This window comes from Bombina bombina, chromosome 5, assembly GCF_027579735.1.
Source record: "Bombina bombina isolate aBomBom1 chromosome 5, aBomBom1.pri, whole genome shotgun sequence".
NCBI lineage: Eukaryota > Metazoa > Chordata > Amphibia > Anura > Bombinatoridae > Bombina > Bombina bombina.
In genome coordinates, this window is record NC_069503.1 from 1,102,148,330 (window position 1) to 1,102,167,166 (window position 18,837).

Sequence of the window (18,837 nt, forward strand, 5' to 3'; positions counted from 1 at the left end):
GCTTGGATCAGGACATCGGAGGAGCTCTTCAGGACGGATCGGTGAACCTGGATGGTGAAGACAAGGTAGGAAGATCTTCAGGGGCTTAGTGTTAGGTTTATTTAAGGGGGGTTTGGGTTAGATTAGGGGTATGTGGGTGGTGGGTTGTAATGTTGGGGGGGGGGGTATTGTATGTTTTTTTTTACAGGCAAAAGAGCTGAAATTCTTGGGGCATGCCCTGCAAAGGGCCCTGTTCAGGGCTGGTAAGGTAAAAGAGCTTTTACCTTTTTTAATTTAGAATAGGGTAGGGAATTTTTTATTTTGGGGGGCTTTGTTATTTTATTAGGGGGCTTAGAGTAGGTGTAATTAGTTTAAAATTGTTGTAATATTTTTCTTATGTTTGTAAATATTTTTTTATTTTTTGTAACTTAGTTCTTTTTTATTTTTTGTACTTTAGCTAGTTTATTTAATTGTATTTATTTGTAGGAATTGTGTTTAATTAATTTATTGATAGTGTAGTGTTAGGTTAATTGTAGGTAATTGTAGGTAGTTTATTTAATTAATTTATTGATAGGGTAGTGTTAGGTTTAATTATATCTTAGGTTAGGATTTATTTTACAGGTAAATTTGTTATTATTTTAACTAGGTAACTATTAAATAGCTATTGTACCTGGTTAAAATAATTACCAAGTTGCCTGTAAAATAAATATAAATCCTAAAATAGCTATAATATAATTATAATTTATATTGTAGCTATATTAGGATGTATTTTACAGGTAAGTATTTAGCTTTAAATAGGAATAATTTATTTAATAAGAGTTAATTTATTTCGTTAGATTTAAATTATATTTAACTTAGGGGGGTGTTAGAGTTAGGGTTAGACTTAGCTTTAGGGGTTAATCCATTTATTATAGTAGCGGTGAGCTCCAGTCGTCAGATTAGGGGTTAATAATTGAAGTTAGGTGTCGACGATGTTAGGGAGGGCAGATTAGGGGTTAATACTATTTATTATAGGGTTAGTGAGGCGGATTAGGGGTTAATACATTTATTATAGTAGCGCTCAGGTCCGCTCGGCAGATTAGGGGTTAATAAGTGTAGGCAGGTGTCGGCGACGTTGAGGGGGGCAGATTAGGGGTTAATAAATATAATATAGGGGTCGGCGGTGTTAGGGGCAGCAGATTAGGGGTACATAGGGATAACGTAGGTGGCGGCGCTTTGCGGTCGGAAGATTAGGGGTTAATTATTTTAAGTAGCTGGCGGCAACGTTGTGGGGGGCAGGTTAGGGGTTAATAAATGTAATACAGGGGTCGGCGGGGTTAGGGGCAGCAGATTAGGGGTACATAAGTATAACGTAGGTGGCGGTCGGCAGATTAGGGGTTAAAACATTTTAATCGAGTGGCGGCGATGTGGGGGGAGCTCGGTTTAGGGGTACATAGGTAGTTTATGGGTGTTAGTGTACTTTAGGGTACAGTAGTTAAGAGCTTTATGAACCGGCGTTAGCCCAGAAAGCTCTTAACTACTGCTATTTTCCTGCGGCTGGAGTTTTGTCGTTAGAGCTCTAACGCTCACTTCAGAAACGACTCTAAATACCGGCGTTAGGAAGATCCCATTGAAAAGATAGGATACGCAATTGACGTAAGGGGATCTGCGGTATGGAAAAGTCGCGGCTGAAAAGTGAGCGTTAGACCCTTTAATCACTGACTCCAAATACCAGCGGGCGGCCAAAACCAGCGTTAGGAGCCTCTAACGCTGGTTTTCACGGCTAACGCCAAACTCCAAATCTAGGCCTAAGTTTGCTTATTGATCTGGTCTCAGTTTAATTAATAGACAAATCAGAACTAAATGGATTCAGGTTTTATATATATTATCCTTTGCAAATTATATAATTCAGAGTGTTATTAAATTGCACACATTGCCCCTGCAAAGTTGGTAACCGCTATTATATAAATATTGAGTTACATTATCAGAATGATATAGAGGTTCAATAATATTTATTGTGTCTAAACACATAATACACTTTGCGGGTACACTACTGAAATAATAATAAAAATAATAATAATAATAATAATAATAAGGATAATATTCATAACAATGCATACCTGAAACACAAATTGATTTTCTATCCAATAATTTATAAGGGTTTGTCAAATTTCAATAGCAACAAAATAATTATAATATGATTAAAATTGAAATGGAGAATTATGAAACCATTACTATAAAACCAGCAGATAAGGGTTAAGCTTTGTTATTTTGGATACTGATTATTATTATTTAGCTAAAGCGCAATGCCTTCTAAGTGATACTACTAAATATTCAAAAAACGAAATCAATGCTAATTTAGAAAATGTTAAGGTATTATTAGAAAGTGACAAAGATCAAAGAATTTTTAATAATAAAGAGTTAAGTTTTCTGTACAAAAAAAAATCCCAGAATGGCTATTTTTTACTTTCTTCCCAAAGTACATAAGAATTTAAGTAAACCACCAGGTAGAACAATAATTTTAGGTATTAATTTGATTAATTTGAATTTATCACAGTATGTTGATATCCAACTGCAAGGTTATGTGAAAAAGTTACCATCGTATTTAAAGGATACTACTTTAGAGTTAAAATCTTTAGAAAATATACATTGGGAAGATGATTTTATACTCACATTTAGTGATGTGACAGCACTTTACACTAATATTGCACTTGACAAGGGGATAGAGGCAGTAGAATATTTTATTGATAATGATAAAGAAATGCAACAGAAACCAAAAGATTTTATTTTACAAAGTATAAGGTTTATTTTGACCAATAACATGTTTCCCTTCATCAGAAAAATATACTTTCAGATAAAAGAAACTGATATGAGCACCAGGTTTTCATCAAGATACACCAATCTGTTTATTGTGTCGTTTCCCATTTAATGAAACATTTGCCAGAAGTTGCCCAGTTACTGAAGCCTGTGGAATGGACAGAACACAAGTTGTATAAGTAAGACAAGGAAAGCAGAATAAATCTGCATAGAAGGTGGTAAATCCAGCAGATATGAGTCAGAATTGAGTTGTCATGATAGTTAAATTGACCAACATAGCAAGGTCCAGGCTTGGTTGATTGATATTTTCCTTTTAGATAATAAGTGGAAATTTGGTGGAACCCTCCTCTTGTGGTCAGCAGCATGCTTGTACCAACCTGTTGCCCCAATGTCAATAGGTCATATCCGATGCCATTTTCTTAGTGGTATCCAAAGATGATAAATAGTTGTGTAGTTTTTAGAGATGCATGCCTTTGGGAGTTATGTGTGAATTGGGCCAAAACCAGCATGTAAGTCCAGTTCTCCTGTATGGTTAATGAATAGTTACATAGTTACGCAAGATCCCTACCATAATTAACCTAAGCTGGTGAGAACTTCTTAGAGCCAAAAACAACATGGTGAATCTTGTTTGAAGTAGAAGTCCTTTACTATAATAATGCTCTATACATTACTTCTGAGAAAATAACTGCCAAATAAACTGGGCTATATTAGAAGTGGGGCGCTATTGTTAGCACAAGTCGCAAATTCCAATATCGCAACAGTGCTAACTTGCGTGTGTATTACAAGTTGAAAGTCATCGTGTTTGTCCAGACACTAACTAGTGATCACTTGAGCTCAATTGAAGTTAACGCACATTGGGAGTGTGGTTAACTATTTCAGGGGGAAAACAATGCATCACAAAACACATAAAAAATATATTACAACTAACATCTAAAAAAAACATTTTTTTTTAAATATTGCACAAAAAAGTTATAATGGCTCAAAGATATGAGGTCTCCCGTGCTATAAAAAAGAAGGCAAAGGGCTTTAACATAGAGATACATACATATACAGTCATTACAAATGTTTAGGCATTCTCATGTTTATTTCTTTTGCATTGGTATGACACAAAAAAGTGGAGAAAAAAAGTCAAATCTGAAACATTACATGCAAAACGCCAAAAATGGACTGGACAAAATTATTGGTACCTTCTCAAAATTGTAAGAAAAAATTGCATACCAAGTTTGTGATGCTCCTGTAATTTGTAATTAAACTCACCTGTATTAATTAACAGGTGCTGACAATATAGAAATCACACTGGCAGCCAGTTAAAATGGTGAAAAATGTACTCAAAAGTTCGGTTTTGTGTCTCTGTGTACCACACTGAGCATGGAGAAGAGAAAGACCAGCAAATAATTGTCTGAGGATTTGAGAAATTGTGAAAAAGCATGGACAATCTCAAGGTTACAAGTCCATCTCCAGAGATCTTAATGTCCCTGTGTCCACTGTGCGCAACATTGTCAAGACGTTTCCAGCCCCTGGCACTGTAGCTAATCTCCCTGGATGTGGTCGAAAGAGAAAAATGTATTAAAGATTGCAACAAAGGATTGTTCGAATGGTGGAAAAAGAACCTTGTTCAACTTCCAGACAAATTCAAACTGACCTTCAGGCACAGGGTATAAATGTTTCAGCTCACACTATACGTCGCCATTTGAATGAAAAGGGACGCTATGGTAGGAGACCCAGGAGGACCCCACTGCTGACACAGAAACAAAAAAGCCAGATTGGAGTTCGCTAAAACTTACCTGAGGAATCCAACATCTTTTTGGGAGAATGTGCTGTGGACAGATGAAACAAAATTACAGCTTTTTGGTAAAGCCCATTATTCTACTGTTTTCAGAAAAAGAAATGAGTCTTTTAAAGAAAAGAAAACAGTCCCTAGAGTCAAACATGGTGGAGTTTTACTGATGTTTTTGGGTTGCTTTGCTGCTGCAGGAACTGGATGTCTTGACTGTGTGCATGGCATTATGAAATCTGAAGACTACCAAAGAATTCTGTGGTGCAATGTAGGGACCAGTGTCAGAAAGTTTGGTCAGAAGGACAATAACCCAAATCACACGTCAAAAAGCACTCAGAAATAGTTTAAGACAAAGCGCTGGGGAGTACTGAACTGGCTAGCAATAAGTCCAGATCTCAATCCCATAGAGCACTTGTGGAGAGATCTCAAAACAGCAATTTGGAAAAGGAACACTTCCAATGTGAGAGACCTGGAGCAGTTGGCGAAAGAAGAGTGGTCCAAAATTCCAGTAGAGAGGTGTGAGAAACTCATTCGGCGAGATTACGAGTTTTGCGGTAACAGGGGTGCGTTGCTAACTAGCCTTTTTTTCCCACCGCTCACTTAAGACAATGCTGGTATTACAGGTTTTTTTAAACCTGACGTTAGCCGCAAAAAGGTGAGCGTAGAGCAAAATTTAGCTCCACATCTCACCTCAATACCAGCGTTGCTTAAGTCAGCGGTGAGCTGGCTGAACGTGCTTGTGCACGATTTCCCCATAGGAAACAATGGGGCTGAGCTGGCTGAAAAAAAACTAACACCTGCAAAAAAGCAGCGTTCAGCTCCTAACGCAGACCCATTGTTTCCTATGCGGAAAGGAATTTTATGTCTGCACCTAACACCCTAACATGAACCCCGAATCTAAACACCCCTAATATTACACTTATTAACCCCTAATCTACTGCCCCCACTATCGCTGACACCTACATTATATTATTAACCCCTAATCTGCCGCTCCGGACACCGCCGCCAACTACATTATACTTATGAACCCCTAATCTGCTGCCCCCAATATTGCCGACACCTACATTATATTTATTAACCCCTAATCTGCCCCCCCAATGTCACCGCAACTATATTAAATTTATTAACCCCTAATCTGCCGCCGCCAACGTCGCCGCCACTATTATACATTTATTAACCCCTAAACCTAAATCTAACCCTAACCCTAAAACCCCCTAACTTAAATATAATTTAAATTAAACGAAATTAATTTACCATAATTAAATAAATGAATCCTATTTAAAACTAAATACTTACTGATAAAATAAACCCTAAGATAGCTACAATATAACTAATAATTACATTGTAGCTAGCTTAGGATTTATATTTATTTTACAGGCAAGTTTGTATTTATTTTAACTAGGTAGAATAGTTATTAAATAGTTATTAACTATTTAATAACTACCTAGCTAAAATAAGTACAAAAGTACCTTTAAAATAAACCCTAACCTAAGTTACAATTACACCTAACACTACACTATCATTAAACTAATTACCTAAACTACCTACAATTAATTACAATTACAATAAATAAACTAAATTACGAAAAAATACAAACACTAAATTACAGAAAATAAAAAAAGAATTACAAGAATTTTAAACTAATTACACCTAATCTAATCCCCTAATAAAATAAAAAAGCCCCCCAAAAATAATAAAATTCCCTACCCTATACTAAATTACAAATAGCCCTTAAAAGAGCCTTTTGCGGGGCATTGCCCCAAAGTAATCAGCTCTTTCACCTGTAAAAAAAAATACAATACCCCCCCAACATTAAAACCCACCACCCACACACCGAACCCTACTCTAAAACCCACCCAATCCCCCCTTAAAAAAACCTAACACTACCCCCCTGAAGATCACCCTACCTTGAGCCATCTTCACCCAGCTGGGCACAAGTGATCCTCCAGAGGGTCCGAATTCTTCATCCTATCCGGCCAGAAGAGGACATCCAGACCGGCAAAAGGCTTCATCCAGGCGGCATCTTCTATCTTCATCCTTCCGGAGCGGTTCCATCTTCAAGACATCCGACGTGGAGCATCCTCTTCATCCGACGGCCGACGACTTAATGACTGATCCTTTAAGTGACGTCATCTAAGATGGCGTCCCTTGAATTCCGATTGGCTGATAGAATCCTATCAGCCAATCGGTATTAAGGTAGGAAAATGATCAGTCAGCCAATAGGATTGAGCTTGCATTCTAAAGGCTGTTCCAATCAGCCAATAGAATGCGAGGTCAATCCTATTGGCTGATTGCATCAGCCAATAGGATTTTTCCTACCTTAATTCCAATTGGCTGATAGGATTCTATCAGCCAATCGGAATTCAAGGGACGCCATCTTGGATGACGTCACTTAAAGGACCAGTCATTCAGTCGTCGGCCGTCGGATGAAGAGGATGCTCCACGTCGGATGTCTTGAAGATGGACTCGCTCTGCTCCGGAAGGATGAAGATAGAAGATGCCGCCTGGATGAAGCCTTCTGCCGGTCTGGATGTCCTCTTCTGGCCAGATAGGACGAAGACTTCGGACCCTCTGGAGGACCACTTGTGCCCGACTGGGTGAAGATGGCTCAAGGTAGGGTGATCTTCAGGGGGGTAGTGTTAGGTTTTTGTAAGGGGGGATTGGGTGGGTTTTAGAGTAGGGTTGGGTGTGTGGGTGGTGGGTTTTAATGTTGGGGGGGTATTGTATTTTTTTTTACAGGTGAAAGAGCTGATTACTTTGGGTTAATGCCCCGCAAAAGGCCCTTTTAAGGGATATTTGTAATTTAGTATAGGGTAGGGAATTTTATTATTTTGAGGGCTTTTTATTTTATTAGGGGGATTAGATTAGGTGTAAATAGTTTAAAATTCTTGTAATTCTTTCTTTATTTTCTGTAATTTAGTGTTTTGTTTTAATAATTTAGTTTATTTAATTTAATTGTAATTAATTGTAGGTAGTTTAGGTAATTAGTTTAATGATAGTGTAGTGTTAGGTGTAATTGTAACTTAGGATAGGATTTATTTTACAGGTACTTTTGTACTTATTTTAGCTATGTAGTTATTAAATAGTTAATAACTATTTAATAACTATTCAACCTAGTTAAAATAAATACAAAGTTGCCTGTAAAATAAATATAAATCCTAAGCTAGCTGCAATGTAACTATTAGTTATATTGTTGCTAGCTTAGGGTTTATTTTATCAGTAAGTATTTAGTTTTAAATAGGATTAATTTATTTAATTATGGTAAATTGACTTTGTTTAATTTAAATTATATTTAAGTTAGGGGGGTTAGACTTAGGCTTAGACTTAGGTTTAGGGGTTAATAAATTTAATATAGTAGCAGCGATGTTGGGGTCGGAAGATTAGGGGTTAATAAATGTAGGTAGGTGTCGCCGATGTCAGGGAGGGAAGATTATTGATTAATAATATTTAACTAGTGTTTGCGAGGCGGGAGTGTGACGGTTTAGGGGTTAATACATTTATTAAAGTGGTGGCGATGTCCGGTCGGCAGATTAGGGGTTAAACATTTTATTTAAGTGTTTCCGATGTGGGGGGGCTTGGTTTAGGGGTTAATAGGTAGTTTATGGGTGTTAGTGTACTTTTAGCACTTTAGTTAAGAGCTTTATGTTCCGGTGTTAGCCCATAAAACTCTTAACTACTGACTTTTAAATGCGGTAGGAGTCTGGACAGGAGAGGGTCTACCGCTCACTTTTTTAGGCAACCGTAATACCGGCGTTAGGCAATTCCCATTAAAAAGATAGGATACGCAATTGACATAAGGGGTTTGCGGTAAGCTAAAATCGTGGAAAAAAAGTGAGCGGTAGACCCTTTCCTGTCTGACTCGTAATACCAGCGTGCGTTAAAAAGCAGCGTTGGGACCCCTCAACACTGCTTTTTAAGGCTAACGCAAGACTCGTAATCTAGCCGATTGATAGTTACATTGATTTCAGTTACCTTTTCCAAGGGGTGTGCTACCAAATATTAAATTTAGGGTGCCAATAATTTTTTTCAGTCCACTTTTGGAGTTTTGCATGGAATGTATCGGATTTGGCTTTTTTTTTCTTCACTTTTTTGTGTCAAACCAATAAAAAACAAACGGCGAGTTTTGCGGTAACAGGGGTGTGTTGCTAACAAGCTTTTTTTCCCACTGCTCACTTAAGACAATGCTGGTATTACAGGTTTATTTAAACCTGGCGTTAGCCGCAAAAAGGTGAGCGTAGAGCAAAATTTAGCTCCACATCTCACCTCAATACCAGCGTTGCTTAAGTCAGCGGTGAGCTGGCTGAACGTGCTTGTGCACAATTTCCCCATAGGAAACAATGGGGCTGAGCTGGCTAAAAAAAAAACTAACACCTGCAAAAAAGCAGCTTTCAGCTCCTAACGCAGCCCCATTGTTTCCTATGGGGAAAGGAATTTTATGTATGCACCTAACACCCTAACATGAACCCCGAGTCTAAACACCCCTAATATTACACTTATTAACCCCTTTATCTGCCACCCCCGCTGTCGCTGACACCTACATTATATTATTAACCGATAATCTGCCGCTCCGGACACCGCCGCCACCTACATTATTCTTATGAACCCCTAATCTGCTGCCCCCAACATTACCGACACCTACATTATATTTATTAACCCCTAATCTGCCCCCCCAACGTCGCCGCAACTATATTAAATTTATTAACCCCTAATCTGCTGCTGCCGCCAATGTCGCCGCCACTATTATACATTTATTAACCCCTAAACCTAAGTCTAAAGGCTGTGACACACTGCAAGCAGAGCGACGCGCAGCGTGTAGATGCAGCTGTGCGCGCTCAGTGTGTCTTGCCTTTTCATCTCTGAGCACTCTGCTGCATCAGGTCGCGTAGCTGAGCGCTCAGAGATGAAATATTTGATCTTCAGAAGCGATGCGACGCGGAGCGAAGCAGCTGCTTTGCCTCGCGTCGCTCCGCTTGCAGTGTGTCACAGCCTTTACCCTAACCCTAACATCCCCCTAACTTAAATATAATTTAAATTAAACTAAATAAATTTACCATAATTAAATAAATTAATCCTATTTAAAACTAAATACTTACCGATAAAATAAACCCTAAGATAGCTACAATATAACTAATAATTACATTGTAGCTAGTTTAGGATTTATATTTATTTTACAGGCAAGTTTGTATTTATTTTAACCAGGTAGAATAGTTATTAAATAGTTATTAACTATTTAATAACTACATAGCTAAAATAAGTACAACAGTACCTGTAAAATAAACCCTAACCTAAGTTACAATTACACCTAACACTACATTAGCATTAAACTAATTACCTAAACTACCTACAATTAATTACAATTACATTAAATAAACTAAATTACGAAAGAAACAAACACTAAATTACAGAAAATAAAAAAAGAATTACAAGAATTTTAAACTAATTACACCTAATCTAATCCCCCTAATAAAATAAAAAAGCCCCCCAAAATAATAAAATTCCCTACCCTATACTAAATTACAAATAGCCCTTAAAAGGGCCTTTTGCGGGGCATTGCCCCAAAGTAATCAGCTCTTTCACCTGTAAAAGAAAATGCAATACCCCCCCAACATTAAAACCCCCCACCCACACACCCAACCCTACTCTAAAACCCACCCAATCCCCCCTTAAAAAAACCTAACACTACCCCCCTGAAGATCACCCTACCTTGAGCCGTCTTCACCCAGCCGGCACAAGTGGTCCTCCAGAGGGTCCGAAGTCTTCATCCTATTCGGCCAGAAGAGGACATCCAAACCGGCAGAAGGCTTCATCCAGGCGGCATCTACTATCTTCATCCTTCCGGAGCAGAGCGGGTCCATCTTCAAGACATCTGAGGTGGAGCATCCTCTTCATCCGACGGCCGACGACTGAATGACTGGTCCTTTAAGGGAAGTCATCCAAGATGGAGTCCCTTGAATTCCGATTGGCTGATAGAATCCTATAAGCCAATCAGAATTAAGGTAGGAAAAATCCTATTGGCTGATGCAATCAGCCAATAGGATTGAAGTTCAATCCAACTGGCTGATCCAATCAGCCAATAGGATTGAGCTCACACTCTATTGGCTGTTCCAATCAGCCAATAGAATGCGAGGTCAATCCTATTGGCTGATTGCATCAGCCAATAGGATTTTTCCTACCTTAATTCTGATTGGCTGATAGAATTCTATCAGCCAATCGGAATTCAAGGGACGCCATCTTGGATGATGTCACTTAAAGGACCAGTCATTCAGTCGTCGGCCGTCGGATGAAGAGGATGCTCCGCGTCGGATGTCTTGAAGATGGACCCGCTCCACTCCGGAAGGATGAAGATAGAAGATGCCACCTGGATGAAGCCTTCTGCCGGTCTGGATGTCCTCTTCTGGCCGGATAGGAAGAAGACTTCGGACCCTCTGGAGGACCACTTGTGTCCGGCTGGGTGAAGACGGCTCAAGGTAGGGTGATCTTCAGGGGGGGGGTAGTGTTAGGTTTTTTTAAGGGGGGATTGGGTGGGTTTTAGAGTAGGGTTGGGTGTGTGGGTGGTGGGTTTTAATGTTGGGGGGGTATTGTCTTTTATTTACAGGTGAAAGAGCTGATTACTTTGGGCAATGCCCCAAAAAAGGCCCTTTTAAGGGCTATTTGTAATTTAGTATAGTGTAGGGAATTTTATTATTTTGGGGGGCTTTTTTATTTTATTAGGGGGATTAGATTAGGTGTAATTAGTTTAAAATTCTTGTAATTCTTTTTTTATTTTCTGTAATTTAGTGTTTGTTTTTTTCCGTAATTTAGTTTATTTTATTTTATTGTAATTAATTGTAGGTAGTTTAGGTAATTAGTTTAATGATAGTGTAGTGTTAGGTGTAATCGTAACTTAGGTTAGGATTTATTTTACAGGTACTTGTGTACTTATTTTAGTTAGGTAGTTATTAAATAGTTAATAACTATTTAATAACTATGCTACCTAGTTAAAATAAATACAAAGTTGCCTGTAAAATAATTATAAATCCTAAGCTAGCTACAATGTAACTATTACTTAAATTGTAGCTACCTTAGGGTTTTTTTTATCGGTAAGTATTTAGTTTTAAATAGGATTAATTTATTTAATTATGGTAAATTTATTTCGTTTAATTTAAATTATATTTAAGTTAGGGGGGTAGACTTAGGTTTAGACTTAGGTTTATGGGTTAATAAATTTAATATAGTAGCAGCGTTGTTGGGGTTGGAAGATTAGGGGTTAATAAATGTGGGTTTGTGTCGGCAATGTTAGGGACGGCATTTTAGGGGTTAATAATATTTAACTAGTGTTTGCGAGGCGGGAGTGCGGCGATTTAGTGGTTAATACAGTTATTAAAGTGTTGGCGATGTTCGGTCGGCAGATTAGGGGTTAAACATTTTATTTAAGTGTTTCCGATGTGGGGGGGCTCAGTTTAGGGGTTAATAGGTAGTTTATGGGTGTTAGTGTACTTTTAGCGCTTAAGTTAATAGCTTCTTGTTCCGGCGTTACCCAAAAAACTCTTAACTACTGACTTTTAAATGCGGTAGAAGTCTGGACAGGAGAGGGTCTACCGCTCACTTTTTTAGGCAATCGTAATACCGGCGTTAGGCAAATCCCATTAAAAAGATAGGATACGCAATTGACGTAAGGGGATTTGCGGTAAGCTAAAATCGCGGAAAAAAGTGAGTTCCTGCCTGACTCGTAATACCAGCGGGCGTTAAAAAGCAGCATTGGGACCCCTCAACGCTGCTTTTTAAAGCTAACGCAAGACTTGTAATCTAGCCGAAAATAAATAAACATGAGAATTCCTAAATATTTGTAATTGCAACAATCTCGGTGAAGTGGTGCAGAAATGCAGGGGTGCCAATATTTTTGGCCATGACTGTATATACTGTACTTATAAGTATAGATATATATTGTTCCATAATATAAAAAATATGTATTTATGAATAAATATAACATATTCTGCTATGTGAAGAACATTGGAATGTGAAATATTAATATTTTCATGTCGGAGGAATGCACTTGAAAATACAGGTTTGTACGCGAGTAGAGTGTTAGGGTTTTTTTCCACTTTTTTTTGCTCCTTTGACTTCTATGAAGAAATACGTGAATGAGTTTGGCTTTTTGCACGCATCGGGTTAGCACTCGGGTTAACACTAAAAGCAAAAAATGGTAACTAACCCTTCTTGCACTCAGACCTGTCTGGTGTTAACTGCCTGTGACTCTGGGGACAGCACAGCTTCCTGTGAGTGCCAGTGAGCACCCAGGGCTGAGCATGTTGCAGGGTCATGGGATGTGTACCCGGTCTGGTAGGAGAGCGCAGTCCCCTTCCGTGTTTTGTATATGTCTGGGGTGATTACATAAGCCTGTGCACCCTTCACATGTTCCCAGTTTGTAGGATTGAGAGCTTGCATTGTGTGTCTGTTTTAGGATCCCAGATTCTTAGAAGGGACCTTGTCGTGGTACCTGGGATTGTCCTATTTGGCCAAATACGGTAACTAACCCTTCCATTTTTTGCTTTTTATCTTAGCTGAGAGCTAAGATAACACTAACGCCCAAAAACTACCTATTAACCCGTAAACCGAGGCCCTCCCGCATCGCAAACACTAAAAAAAAATTTAACCTATAATCTGCCGAACCGGACATCGCCGCCACTATAATAAATATATTAACCCCTAAACCGCCACACTCCCGCCTCGCAAACATTAGTTAAATATTATTAATACCTAATCTGCTGTCCCTAACATTGCCGACACCTACCTACATTTATTAACCCCTAATCTGCCGCCCCCCAACGTCGCCGCCACTATAATACCTATAAAATAAACTATAAGCTAGCTACAATATAACTAATAGTTACATTGTATTTATCATAGGGTTTTTTTATTTTACAGGCAATTTTGTATTTATTTTAACTAGGTAGAATAGTTATTAAATAGTTATTTAATAACTACCTAGCTAAAATAAATACAAATTGACCTGTAAAATAAAACCTAACCTAAGTTACAATAACACCTAACACTACACTATAATTAAATTAAGTCCCTAAATTAAATACAATTAAATACAATTAAATAAAATTAGCTAAAGTACAAAAAACCCCCACTAAATTACAGAAAATAATAAACCAATTACAAGATTTTTAAACTAATTACACCTAATCTAATCCCCCTAAGAAAATAAAAAAGCCCCCCAAAATAAAAAAAGCCCTACCCTACACTAAATTACAAATAGCCCTTAAAAGGGCCTTTTGCAGGTCATTGCCCCAAAGTAATCAGCTCTTTTACCTGTAAAAAAAATTACAAATCCCTCCAACATTAAAACCCACCACCCACGCAACCAACCCTACTCTAAAACCCACCCAATACCCCCTTAAAAAAACCTAACAGTAACCCCTTGAAGATCGCCTTACCGGGAGAAGTCTTCATCCAACCGGGCCGAAGTCCTCAATAAAGCCAGGAGAAGTCTTTATCCAAGCCGGGCGAAGTGGTCCTCCAGACGGGCAGGTCTTCATCCAGACGGCATCTTCTATCTTCATCCATCCATCCGGCGCGGAGCAGGTCCATCTTCAAGACATCCGACGCGGAGCATCCTCTTCATCCGACCGCTAACACTGAATGAAGGTTCCTTTAAATGACGTCATCCAATTACGATTGGCTGATATAATTCTATCAGCCAATAGGAATTAAGGTAGAAAAAAATCCTATTGGCTGATGCAATCAGCCAATAGGATTGAAGTTCAATACTATTGTCTGATCCAATCAGCCAATCGGATTGAGCTGGCATTCTATTGGCTGTTCCAATCAGCCAATAGGATTTTTTATACCTTAATTCCGATTGGCTGATAGAATTCTATCAGCCAATCAGAATTGACGGGATGCCATCTTGGATGACATCATTTAAAGGAACCTTCATTCAGTGTTAGCCATCGGATGAAGAAGATGCTCCACGTCGGATGTCTTGAAGATGGACCCGCTCCGCGCCAGATGGATGAAGATAGAAGATGCCGTCTGGATGAAGACTTCTGCCCGTCTGGAGGACCACTTCGCCCGGCTTGGATGAAGACTTCTACCGGCTTCGTTGAGGACTTCGGCACGGTTGGATGAAGACTTCTCCCAGTAAGGTGATCTTCAAGGGGTTAGTGTTAGGTTTTTTTTAAGGGGGTATTAGTGTTTGTTTTTTTTGTACTTTAGCTAATTTTATTTTAATTGTATTTAATTGTATTTAATTTAGGGAATTAATTTAATTATAGTGTAGTGTTAGGTGTAATTGTAACTTAGGTTAGGTTTTATTTTACAGGTAAATTTGTATTTATTTTAGTTAGGTAGTTATTAAATAGTTAATAACTATTTAGTAAGTATTCTACCTAGTTAAAATAAATACAAACTTGCCTGTAAAATAAAAATAAATCCTAATAATAGATACAATGTAACTATTAGTTGTAGCTAGCTTAGGGTTTATTTTACAGGTAAGTATTTAGTTTTAAATAGGAATAATGTAGTTAATGATAAGAATATTTATTTCTATTTCTTTTCATTATATTTAAGTTAGGGTGTGTTAGGTTTAGGGTTAGACTTAGGTTTAGAGGTTAATAACTTTAATATAGTGGCGACGACGTTGGGGGCGGCAGATTAGGGGTTAATAAATGTAGGTAGGTGGCAGCGATGTTAGGGCCGGCAGATTAGGGGCTAATAATATTTAAGTAATGTTTGCGAGGGGGGAGTGCGGTGGTTTAGGGGTTAATATGTTTATTATAGTGGCGGCGATGTTGGGGGTGGCAGATTAGGGGTTAATAAGTGTAGGTAGGTGGCGGGCAACATTGGGGGCGGCAGAATAGGGGTTAATAAATATAATGTAGGGTTCGGCGATGTTGGGGGCAGCAGATTAGGGGTTCATAAGTATAATGTAGGTGGCGGCGGTGTCCGGAGCTGCAGATTAGGGGTTAATAATTATAATGTAGGTGTCGGCGATGTGGGTCGGCAGATTAGGGGTTAATAAGTGTAAGATTAGGGGTGCTTAGTCTCGGGGTTCATGTTTCGGTGTTAGGTGTAGACATAAATTTTATTTCCCCTTAGGAATCAATGGGGCTGCATTGCTTTTTTGCAGGTGTTAGACTTTTTTGTCAGCCGGCTCTCCGCGTTGATCCTATGGGGAAATCGTGCACAAGCACGTTACACCAGCTCACCGCTGACTTAAGCAGCGCTGGTATTGGAGTGCGGTAATGAGCAAAATTTTGCTCAACGCTCACTTCTTGTCTTTTAACGACGGGTTTGTGAAAACTCGTAATACCAGCGCTGCAGGTGAGCAGTGAGGGAAAACTGCTTGTTAGCACCGCACAGCCTCTAACACAAAACTCGTAATCTGGGCCTATGTTTCCACTTGTGATAGATATGACTTTGAATTCATGCAGAGTGTAATGTTTAGTCACGTGACTTCTTCTTTATATAAAATATAATATATAACATATAATGTGGGGATTTCATTAATATTTTGGCTGTAGTTTTTTACAGTGAGTATCTTAATATATTTTCATCTGAAACATCATCTCTATTATAGAGATTATTAAATACTGCTGTTTATTATTTTAAAAGAGTGCTTGATTCCCTTTCTTTATACATGGTGCATTTAATACGATAAGTTCGCATTGGGTTTCGCTTACGCACAAATAATTTACTTTCAGCTTCAAAAAATGCGTCACTTTTATTCTGGTCCATTTAAGGGTAAGATTAGGATGTAAAATTAGTTCTGAAATGAAAGCTTATATAAAGCATTGCCCATTCTTTCAAACATGATCCTTTAGAAGTTAATGAAGTGATGGAGGCAAATTTTCTAATAAAGTGTCAATAATAGTTTGAGAAGACCCTTTAGGTAATAAGGGGAGGCCAATGTAAGATTGTAGTAAGTTTATCTCAATTCATCTTAAATACATTAGGAGTAATTATATATCAAAGAATTTTAGACTGATACTGTTCTTTTAAATGTTGGCATACAAACTGTTCTCCCTTGTAAGATCATATGTTTGATGTGATGAACATGTTCATTGTGAGATTTTGAATATACAGTATGAGAATGTCAACTCTATATACAATGGCAAAATTATTTAAGCAATAATGGAAAATGTAATTCAAAAATATTAGAAAATGATTGGGGCATTGCATAACCTGAAAGGCATCACATGGTATTCAGAATGTCCATATATGGTATTGAATGTAGTTTTCCATTTATCCAACTTTCTAATCTAGCTAGGATTATTTGCTTCTAAAATATAAAATTTGCTTAAAAGAGTAGATTTTAAGTGATATGTAAAAAGTTCTAAGATTAATGGGAGGGGATAACTATATTTTACCATGATCTGATTTAATGCATGTAATAAATATAGGGTTGTAATCCACCATGTTTCTTTTTGACAAACAATAACCCATGAGTGGTATTGTAGAATTTGTTTGTAAGCAATAGATAGGTGGCCTTTGATTTCTAATTGTTAGTAACAAATATTTTCTATTGGTGTCAGTGGGCTTATTATCTGCTGTTTATCAGTGTGTGTATCTAAAAGGTGGTTGAGCTGTATATATTCATACCAACAAAGTGCTTGATATCAAGGTCAGCTAATTCTGTTCTTGGTCGAACTTTTGCCATCTTTAAGAACTTTGTGATATGGGGGAAGTGTATGTATTGTGCTATGTTTTATTAGGATGGGTATGTTGTTTTGTCTGAAAAATGGGTTTACAATAGGGCAATGTCTGATCAAATAATCCCATGATTTTAGGGTTTCGACTGTTAATGTAAATGTTGTAGGTAGGGTTTTCTGTTCTGTTGTAGGTGACCAACATAAACTGCCTACATTAGGATGAGAGGCTAATGAATGTTCAAGTGTTATCAATTCTTTGTCTGCTTCATTATTATCCAAATTAATTATTCTTACTAGATGAGAAGCATATCTATAGTATTTAATATTGGGAGTTCCCAATCCTCCTCTATCTTTGGGAATGTAGAAGAATGTAGAAGTTGACTCTTATCATGCGATTCGGACATATATAGGAGTTTAAGGTTCTTTGCATATAGTGCAAGTAGTTGTCTGGTAGGTGAATGGGTAAAGCTTGGAGTATATACAATATTTTCGGGAGAATCATAATTTTCACTGAATTTATGAGGCCCAACCATGACATTGATTTATGTTCCCAGCCTTAGAGGTCTTTCTTTATATTTTGTAACAGAGGTGTATAGTTTAGTGTGAATAATTGAGATCTTTTTTCAGGGATTTGTATACCTAGATATTTAATTGATTTTGGGTCATGGTGGAAAAAAAGTCTCTTTGTATTTTGTATATCAGGTGAGGAGAATTATTAAGGCTAATAAACTCTCTGACTTTGTCTCATTAACTTTAAAAAATGCCATTTTGTATTGGGTCTCTTGAACTGTAACTCCTTGAATTTCATTATTTTGTCGGCTATTAGTTGCTAGAACTTCTATAGCCAGGACAAATAATAAGGGGGATAATGGACATCCTTTTCTGGTGCCATTAGTTATACTTATAGAAGATGTTAGGGAGTCATTTAAGCGTATTCTGGCTGTGGGTTTGCTGTAAAAGCAAATATTTTTGTAATTAGGGAGTGACCGAATCCAAATGTATGAAATGTGTCTTTCAGAAAATTTCAATTTAATCTGTAGAAAGCTTTTTCGGCATCTATTGAGAGAAATATGGCTGATGTTTTGGTCTCTGTGACATAGTCTAGGAGGTTGAATATTTTTATAGTGTTATCTCTTGCTTCTCGATGTGGTGTGAAACCTGTTTGGTTAATGTGTACTAATGTTGGGAGGATTTTATTTATTCTAGAAGTGAGGATTTTAGCAAATAGCTTTACATCGACATTGAGTAGTGAAATGGGTCTAAAATTAGATGGTGTAGTTGGGGGCTTTCCAGGCTTGGCGATCACAGTTATATGCTCTTTGACCATATTCTGTGGGAAAGATTTCCCTTCTAATATTTCATTAAACAGATTCAACAAATATGGGATTAAAATGTCTTTGAAATGTTGGTATTATTTTACTGAATAGCCATCAGGTCCTGGACTTTTGCCTACATTTAGCTCTTTAAGTACCCGGATTAGTTCAAGCTGGGTGATAGGGGAGTCCATTTCTTTTTGTTGTTCGGGTGTAAGAGCTGGTAAAGTGCTACCCTGTAGATATGTTTCTAGTTTGGATTCGTTAAATAAGTAATCTACATTTGGTGCTATATTATAAAGTTTGAGATAATATTCTCGGGATTGGGTTTACC